Source organism: Dipodomys merriami, unplaced genomic scaffold (genome assembly GCF_024711535.1).
Source record: "Dipodomys merriami isolate MVZ:Mamm:240054 unplaced genomic scaffold, mDipMer1.0.p SCAF_2810, whole genome shotgun sequence".
Lineage (NCBI taxonomy): Eukaryota > Metazoa > Chordata > Mammalia > Rodentia > Heteromyidae > Dipodomys > Dipodomys merriami.
Genome location: NW_027204283.1, coordinates 25001 through 33234, shown reverse-complemented (window position 1 = coordinate 33234; position 8234 = coordinate 25001).

Genomic DNA, 8234 nt, shown 5'->3' with positions numbered 1-8234 from the left:
TGTCCTCCTAATTCCAGCTTTGGTCCTCACACGTCCGGTTGTTATAATACGTTCACAGTCGTGCCACTTACGGATATTACGTCTTGTGTCTTCTCTGCAATATCTTAAATGCTCAGAGAAGTTACACCTTCTGACAAAAGGACAGTATGTGTGTCACACACACGGGGACACACACACACTCTGTTTGCCCGGAGTGCTGTGTAGCTTACCATGTCCAGTTATAGTTTAGGTCTAGCATCCATGTAGGAGAGAAAACAGGTGCCGTTGGTTGGTCGGTCTGTCTGTCTCTCCGCCGGTCTGTCTTCCCCTGGCATCACCTGTTCTAGGTTCTTCTCCGCCGCCGCCGGCACCCCCCCCCTCTGCCCCCCCCCCCCCCCCGCTCCTAGTCCATCAGTCCATCCATCTACTTCCCTGTAACTGACATAATCTTCTTCTTCTTCTTTGGGGAATGGATGAATAAACTTTTACCTTGTGGATATTGTACACACACCCTAAGGGGTGTGTGTGTGTGTGTGTGTGTGTGTGTGTGTGTGTGTGTGTGTGTGTGTGTGTGTGTGTGTGTGTGTGTGTGTGTGTGTGTGTGTGTTGACGGAATAGAGTGTTTACCATGCCTGACCCCCTGGCTCTGCCTCTCTACCCGTCTGCGATGCGATGTGTGTGCTGGGGCGCTTCTGCCCGCATATGTTCCCAGTGCGAACTCCAAAGAGAAGTACGCCCGCCGGGCCTGTGGGTTCTAACCATGCTTCACCCCCCCCCCCGGGAGATAGGATCGCCCCTCTGACCCCCCCACTCTGTTTGGGCCGGGGCCCCTCGTCTGTCTCTCCCTGTCTTTCCTCCTAGGGTTCCCTACCTGCCCTCCCCCCAGCCCCGCGCACACACACACACACACACACACACACACACACACACACACACACACACACACAGAGTCACAGACACACACACACAGAGTCACAGACACACACACCCACACCCACTGTGCACCGCCACACTCGGGTCCAGGTCCTCCACCACAGGCATGTGAGTGAAGATGCCTCTACCCTCCAACACCTGTGTGTCGGGTTCAGATTCATCGCCTCATGCCCCGAATCCTGCTCCAGAGAGAGTGGCAGAGCCTATTAGAAAAGGCTAGCTGTTTTTTTTTTTTTTTTAAATTTTTTTTTATTTTAAGGTAGTCCCATTTGTCGAGTCTCTCTCCAATTTGTTGTGACCCTGGGACTCTGTTCAGGAAGTTCCTTCCTGTGCCTATTAGTTCAAGTGTCTCTCCTACTCTGTCCTGCAGTAGTTTCAGAGATTCAGGTTTAATGTTAAGGTCTTTAATCCATTTTGAGTTGATGTTGGTGCATGGTGATAGGCTGGGGTCCACTTTTAGTTTTCTGCATGTGGCTGCCCAGTTTTCCCAGTACCAGCGGTTGAAGAGGCTGTGTTTCTTCCATTGTATGTCTTTGGCTCCTTTGTCGAATATCAGCTGGCTGTAGGCCTGTGGATTTATTTCTGGATCTTCTATTCTGTTCCATTGGTCTTCGGGTCTGTTTTTGTGCCAGTACCATGCTGTCTTTGTTATTATAGCTCTGTAGTAGAGTTTGAAGTTCGGCATGGATAGCCCTCCCATATTGTCTTTATCCCCTAGAATTGTTTTGGCTATTCTAGGTCTTTTGTTGTTCCATATGAATTTTTGGACTGTTTTCTGTATTTCAGTGATGTACGTCATTGGGATTTTAATAGGAATTGCGTTGAATTTGTATATTAGTTTTGGAAGTATTACCATCTTTACTATATTAAGTCGGCCTATCCAGGAGCATGGGAGGTCTTTCCATTTCCTAGTGTCTTCTGCAATTTCTTTCTTTAACTTTTTATAGTTCTCATTAAATAGTTCTTTTACATCTTTGGTTAGGTTAATTCCTAAATATTTTATTTTTCGGGAGGTTATTGTGAATGGGGTTGCTCCCTTTATTTCCCTCTCTTCCTGTACATTATCAGTGTATAGGAAGGCAACTGATTTTTGTGGGTTTATTTTGTATCCTGCTATTTTGCCAAAGTGATTTATGATTTCTAAGAGTTTGGGGATGGAGTTTTTGGGATCTTGGAGGTATAGAATCATGTCGTCTGCAAAAAGGGATAGTTTAACTTCTTCTTTTCCTATGCGGATCCCTTTAATGTCTTTTTCTTGCCTTATTGCCCTGGCTAAGGGTTCTAGGACTATATTGAAGAGGAGTGGAGACAGTGGGCATCCTTGCCTTGTTCCTGATTTTAGGAGAATTGGTTGTAGCTTTTCCCCATTAAGTATAATATTGGCTATTGGTCTGTCATAAATGGCTTTTATTGTTTTTAGAAATGTTCCTTCTATTCCTATTTTCTCCAGAGCTTTTAGCATGAATGAATGTTGAATTTTGTCAAAGGCCTTTTCTGCCCAGCCAGCGGCTCTCGTTTGGCTTTCCTGTCATTTAGTGATGGGTGAGTGGACTCACGCTTCCCATGGCGCTGTCACCGTGGGTTTCCAGACCTGTGTGCGTGACGTGTACCTACCCTCTCTGTGTTAGAAGAAACCTCTCTCTGGCCTTCCCCCTGCCCTTTCCCTGCCTGTGAGGGGGGGGGGCGGGTGGGGGCGGGGGGAGGGAGCGTGTTGTGGGGCGGGCGGGCGGCGGACTTTCACAAGTGAGCGGGGTGCCTCCCGAGGGCTCGTCTCTTGCTGGAGCCGACCCATCTTTGGGAGTTTTTTGTTGTTGTTGTTGTTGTTGTTGTTGTTGTTGTTGTTGTTGTTGTTGTTGTTGTTGTTTCTTTCTGGTTTCCATCTGGGGGAAAAAGAAAACAAAACGTACAAACACCCCCCCCCAAAAAAAAAAAAAAGACGGGCGGGCAGACGGTGGGACGAGCGCTCACTTGCCCTTTTCTGGCCATGTTGGGTGGGGGTGGGGGTCTTGCCACGGGCGGCGGAGGTCGTGCGGGTGGCCGGTTCGTTTTCTCTCGTGGTGCAGGCCTGCCGTCTTTGCCGCCCCTTCCTGCTTGGGACCGATCCCGGCTTCCCGGTTCTCGGGTTCGGGCCGCTCCGTTCGGGCGACTCCCGTCCTGGTTCCTGGTTTCACTTTGGTCGCTGGCGGCGGCGGCGGCGGCGGCGGCTCGATCTCGGTCTAGGTCTCTGGTGGCTCTGGTGTCGTTCGTGAGGTCGCAGAGAGGACCCGGCTGCAGGTCCTGACCTAGGTTGTGCCTCTCGGTGCGTGGCGGTGGGGAGTGAGGCGATTCGTTTCCGTGTTCTGTGTCTCCGGAGCTCAGAGCCGGCCGGCGCGCGCCGATCCGGGGTACGGCGGCTCGGTGGAGTCGGTCGTTGGAAGGCGGTTGTCGTGCTCCCCCTGGCGTCCGCCTTGATATGACAGTCCCCTCGTTCTCAGCCGAGCGAGCGAGTGAAGGAGGAGGTCTGGCGGCAGCGAGCCGGGCGGAGGCCCGGCCTCTACCGGGTGCCGGGCGCGACTGTCGCCGTGGTGTCGCTGTGGCGCCGGGGCGGCTGTTCTGTCGGACTTTGCGCCCGCAGGCGAGCGCGGGGTGGGGCCGTGAGTCGCCGCTCTCTCTTCCGTGCCCGGTCTGTGCCGGGGGTGGCGGCTTGGTCGGGTCGACCAGTAGTTCTGTCTGGGCCCGACGCCTTGTCCTCCTCCCCTCCCGTAGTTCTGTCTGGGCCCGACGCCTTGTCCTCCTCCCCTCCCTGGACTCTGGTCTTTGAGGGCGAAAGAAGGAGAGTACGAGGGACGTCTCGGGAGTCGGGGGAAAGGGTCCCCGGGTGAGCCGCTAGGTGGTGGGGCCGGTCCCGGCCCGGACTCGGACCACCCCCCCTCCCCGGAGTCACCTCCGAGTGAGCGCTTGGCGCGTGCCGGGCGCGAGGGCCTGGGTCGCCGGCCCCGTGTGGTCTCCCTCCACGGCCCCGGAGGCCGGAGGACAGACCTCTGCGGCGGGAGGAGCCGTGGGCACGGCCGAGGCGAGCCTCGGGGCCGGGACCTACACCCCCCCCCTCCCCGACATAGGATGGTCGTCGGAGTCACCTCCGAGTGAGCGCTTGGCGCGTGCCGGGCGCGAGGGCCTGGGTCGCCGGCCCCGTGTGGTCTCCCTCCATGGCCCCGGAGGCCAGAGGCCAGACCTCTGCGGCGGGAGGAGCCGTGGGCACGGCCGAGGCGAGCCTCGGGGCCGGGACCTACACCCCGCCCCTCCCCGACATAGGATGGTCGTCGGAGTCACCTCCGAGTGAGCGCTTGGCGCGTGCCGGGCGCGAGGGCCTGGGTCGCCGGCCCCGTGTGGCCTTCCTCCACGGCCTTCTCCACGGCCCCGGAGGCCGGAGGACAGACTTCTCCGGCGCGAGGAGCCGTGGGCACGGCCGAGGCGAGCCTCGGGGCCGGGACCTACCTACCTACCGTCTGCGGTGTGCGCGATGGCGGGGACTTGCCCGGTGGGCCCTGCGTAGGGGAAAAGTCGAGGTGGAGGGAGCACCTCGGGAGTCGGGGACCCGAGCCCGGGAGTCCCGCGTGTGTGCGTGCTGGCGGCAGGGCGCTCACCACCGACCCCGCGCGGTGTGGGTGTGGTGGCTGGGTGCCTCTCGGAGTGGGTGCCTCGCGTCTGCCGGGGGAAGGCTCCCCGTGCCGCTCGTGCCGTGAGCCCGTGCGCACCCGGGGTAGTGGGGCGGGTGCGTCCCCTGACCCCGCTCCCGCCCTCTCTCTTCGTCTGTCTTCGCCTTATGTGGTCGACCAGCTGTCCCTGAGAGTTCCGTGTCTGGCTCTGTTGGGGACGTGTTGGGGACAGGTGTCCCCGATGTGGTTTCCGAGAGGTCCCTGTCGCCAGCGAGTTGTCGCCCCTGCGTGACCAGCTGGTTTTGGCGTGGTGACGTGAGGATTTTGTACCTGCAGGAGGGTGCTGGCATGCTGTGTCCCGGTGGCTGTCAGCGGGTCTTTTGGGGCTCTCTCGGATGCTGTGTGCCGGGCCTTTCCCGTCTCTTCCCGGTCCGGGTCCCCCTGCCCTTCCCCCCGCACCCCGGGCTCCCGCTGCCCTGAGCAGGCCTTGCCCCTGTGGTGGCTCGTGGGTGTGGTGGTGGTGGTGGTGGTGGTGGTGGTTGGTTGGTGGCTGAGTGAGTCCCGTCGTCCTTGATCTCTCCCCCGCTCCCGGTGCCGGATTCTGGCCCTTGCCTCGGCACGCCGAGGAGGAGAGTGGTTGGTTGCCTGGGGTGCATAGGTAGGCCCGCGCGGTGTGCTTCCCTCGCCGTGGCCGGCTTGAGGAGGAAAAGGCGGGGGGCGAGTCCTGCCTTGCCTTGCCTGTGCGTGTGCGGCATCCCCGTCCTGCCGTCGTGCTCGTCCGACCTCCGTGGCTTTTTTTTTTTTTTTTTTTTCCCCCCTATCGCCCCTAGCTCCAACTCCCCCGACCTGCCGCTTCCCGATGGCGGGCCTGGTCGGCCGCTGACCTGCGCTACTCCCGAGCGCTGTCCGTGGTTCTTTTTCTTTTTCTTTTTTTCCTCTCTAGCTTCTTTCGGCTCTGTGCCCGGTGGAGGTGTCCTGGTAATCCCGAGCGCCAGGGACGCTGAAGCCCGTGGTACTTTTTTTATTTTTTTATTTTTTTAAGTTTTTTTTTCTTTTTTTTCTTTTTTTTTTTTTTTTTTCCTTTTACCTCGCTCGTTACTCACGAAAGGTTGTCTGTCCTGGCTACGCTTTTATCCCAGGCTGTTGGCCCTCTCGGGAGCCGAGCTTCCTGGGCCCCACCGCCTCCCGAGTGCCGTGTGGCTGTCTTCTCCGCCCCCTCGGTGTGATTGATGTGGTGACGTTGCGATCTCCTTCGGGCCCGGGCCTAAGCTGCGCCAGGCGAGGGACGGACATTCATGGCGAATGGGACCGCTCTTCTCGTTCTGCCCGTGGGCCCCTGCCCTCACCGTCCCACCGTGCCGGCGCCGGTGGTGTGCGGGGAGGCAGGGGTGCGGCAACCGGGTCCGGCTGCGCTCTCCCTGCCCTCGCCGTGAGGTCGGGGACTTGTACACGCTGGAGGAGGGGGGGCGCCCCTGATCTTGCTCCTCTCTTCCCGTGACTCGTTATCGGCACGGGGGTCGGCTCTCTCCGCGGAGAGGGAGGGTCGGTGCTCCGTGCTTGCCCGTGCTGTGTGGTGTGAAAAGCCGCGCCTCGCGCTCTGCCCTCTTGCGGTGCTCCCGGAACGCTCCCGGTCGGTTCTCTCAGGTGCCTGAGGCTGAGTGGTGGTGTCGTTCCCGATCCCGGCGTTGTCCGTTGCCTTGTGCCAGCCTGCTGCCCGTGGTGTGTCCCGGCCGTCCTTGGGTTTGTGGGGCTTGTGCGAGTGAGAAAAAAGTTATCGCAGAGATTGACGTCTCTGCTGGGGGGGGGTCGAGGCGGTTCCCCAGAGGAGGAGCGCTCTTCCCTTGTTGCGCCGGGCGGGTGGCTTCCCCGCATGAGCTGCCGGCCCTGGTCCTGGCTTGTCTTCCCTGCCGTGTCACCTGGCTCTTGTTGCACCGGGGGACCTGAGATGTTGCAGTGGGAGGCGAGCCGGGCCTGTGCGGGCTTCCCCGCCCGTGTGCGCGACTTTGCTCTGGCCCCGCACGGCAAGGCCGACCGACCAGGGTTGGTGTTGCTGCTGCCGCAGACCCCCCCCCGCCCCACCCCTCCCTGCCACCCGTGGTGGGAAGGATGGACGCCTTTGATGTGTGCTGGTCCCGGCGGGGTTCCCGTCGGGGTTGGGTGCGGGCCACCCTCAGAGTGAGGAGAGGTTCTCTAGCGATCCTCGTTCGGGAGGCGGCGTTCGCTGCCGGGTTGGCGGGGGCCCGCCCCCGATGGGCTCCCGCGGCCCTGCCGCTCCCTGTCCCGCTTTTGAGCGTTAGTGGCTGCCCGCGTTGGTAACTGCGTGCCCGCGCCTCCCCCCTCCGAGCTGGGGGAGGGTCCCGCGGGGCCTCTCCCGGGCCGTCGTCTGGTGTGGTGAGTGGAGGACGTTCCCGATCCGTCCCCGCCCCTGCCTCGCGCGCGGTGTGTCGAGTGGCGGAGCCTGGAGCCTGTGCTGGGTCGCGATGCGAGGGCGTGTGGTGTGTGGCTTCCCGGCCTCGTGCTTGGGGTGCCGTGGGGTTTTTGGGGGGTCCCGTCCCCCTCCCCCTCCGGCCCCTGGCGACGCTGTTCCCGAGCGTCTGTGTGGGCCGCCGCCCGTTGGCGACGACGGCGCCGTGCCGGGCGCCGGGCCCCGCGGTGTTCCGGGGCCGCCGTGCCCGTGGTGGTGTGCCGCTCGGGGGGGTTCTGGCCCTCCGGAGCCGAGGATCCCGGTGTGTGTGGGCCCTTGCTCACGCGGCCGAAAAAGAGGCGGTCGATGATGGGTGCCGTGTCCGGCGGTGTGGATGGGTGCGGTGGGGCCCTGCTGGCGCGGGTGGCTCCGCGGGCGCTCGCGGGGTCTTTGAGGCGTGTGCGAGCTGCCTTTTCCCTCTCGGGCCTCTTTTGGGGGGGCCCGCCGCTGCCGCGGTGGGGGTTTCCGGTCCGCTGGTCGGCCGGCTCGGTGTCCCAGGCGTTGCGCGGGACCGCCCAGGAGTTGGGGGTGGTGAGATCCCGCGTTCGTTTCCCTGGCGTGCCGGCTGTGCCCGGAAAGGTCTCACCTCCCCGCTGGTTTGCGGCTGCGCCACCCGCCCGTGGGGGGGGTGGCCGCTCGCTCGCTCGCTCGCCTCTCACCCCGGTGACCCGACCCGATGACCCTCCCCGCTGCTCTTATTGGGCTTCCGGCATGCCCTCCTCACCCGCATCAGCCTTCCGCGATCCTCACCGGTTTGGCCTTGGTGGCCGGCCACCGGCGGACGGTCGAGTTGGGCGTGTGTGGTGTGTTCTCTTGGTGGGGGGGACGGCGCTCGGCTCGTGAGGCTGCTCTCCCGGTGTGGGGGAGGCACGTCGTCGCGGCGGCGGTGGCTTTTGAAGGGTCTTCCCGGATCGGTTTTGCTCACGACGCGAGGGCTCCTGCCAGCGGGACCGCCGGTACGCCACGGGGGCGGTGGCGGTGAGATTCCCGCGTGCGTCCCTCGCTCGGGAGTTGGCCGTCCGGGGGCCCGAAGCCGGCGTGACGTGTCTCCTCCCGCTGGGCGCCGCCTCGCGTGCCTGCGCGATGTCGTCCCGGGTTCCCGCGCCTCCCTCCTGCTCGCCGTGCCAGAGGCTTGCCCGCATCGTCTCCTCCGTCTCGAGCCGTGTGGCTTCGTCCCCCGCCCCGGTCCCGGATCCGGGGCGTTGTGCTCTCCCGGCGTGTCG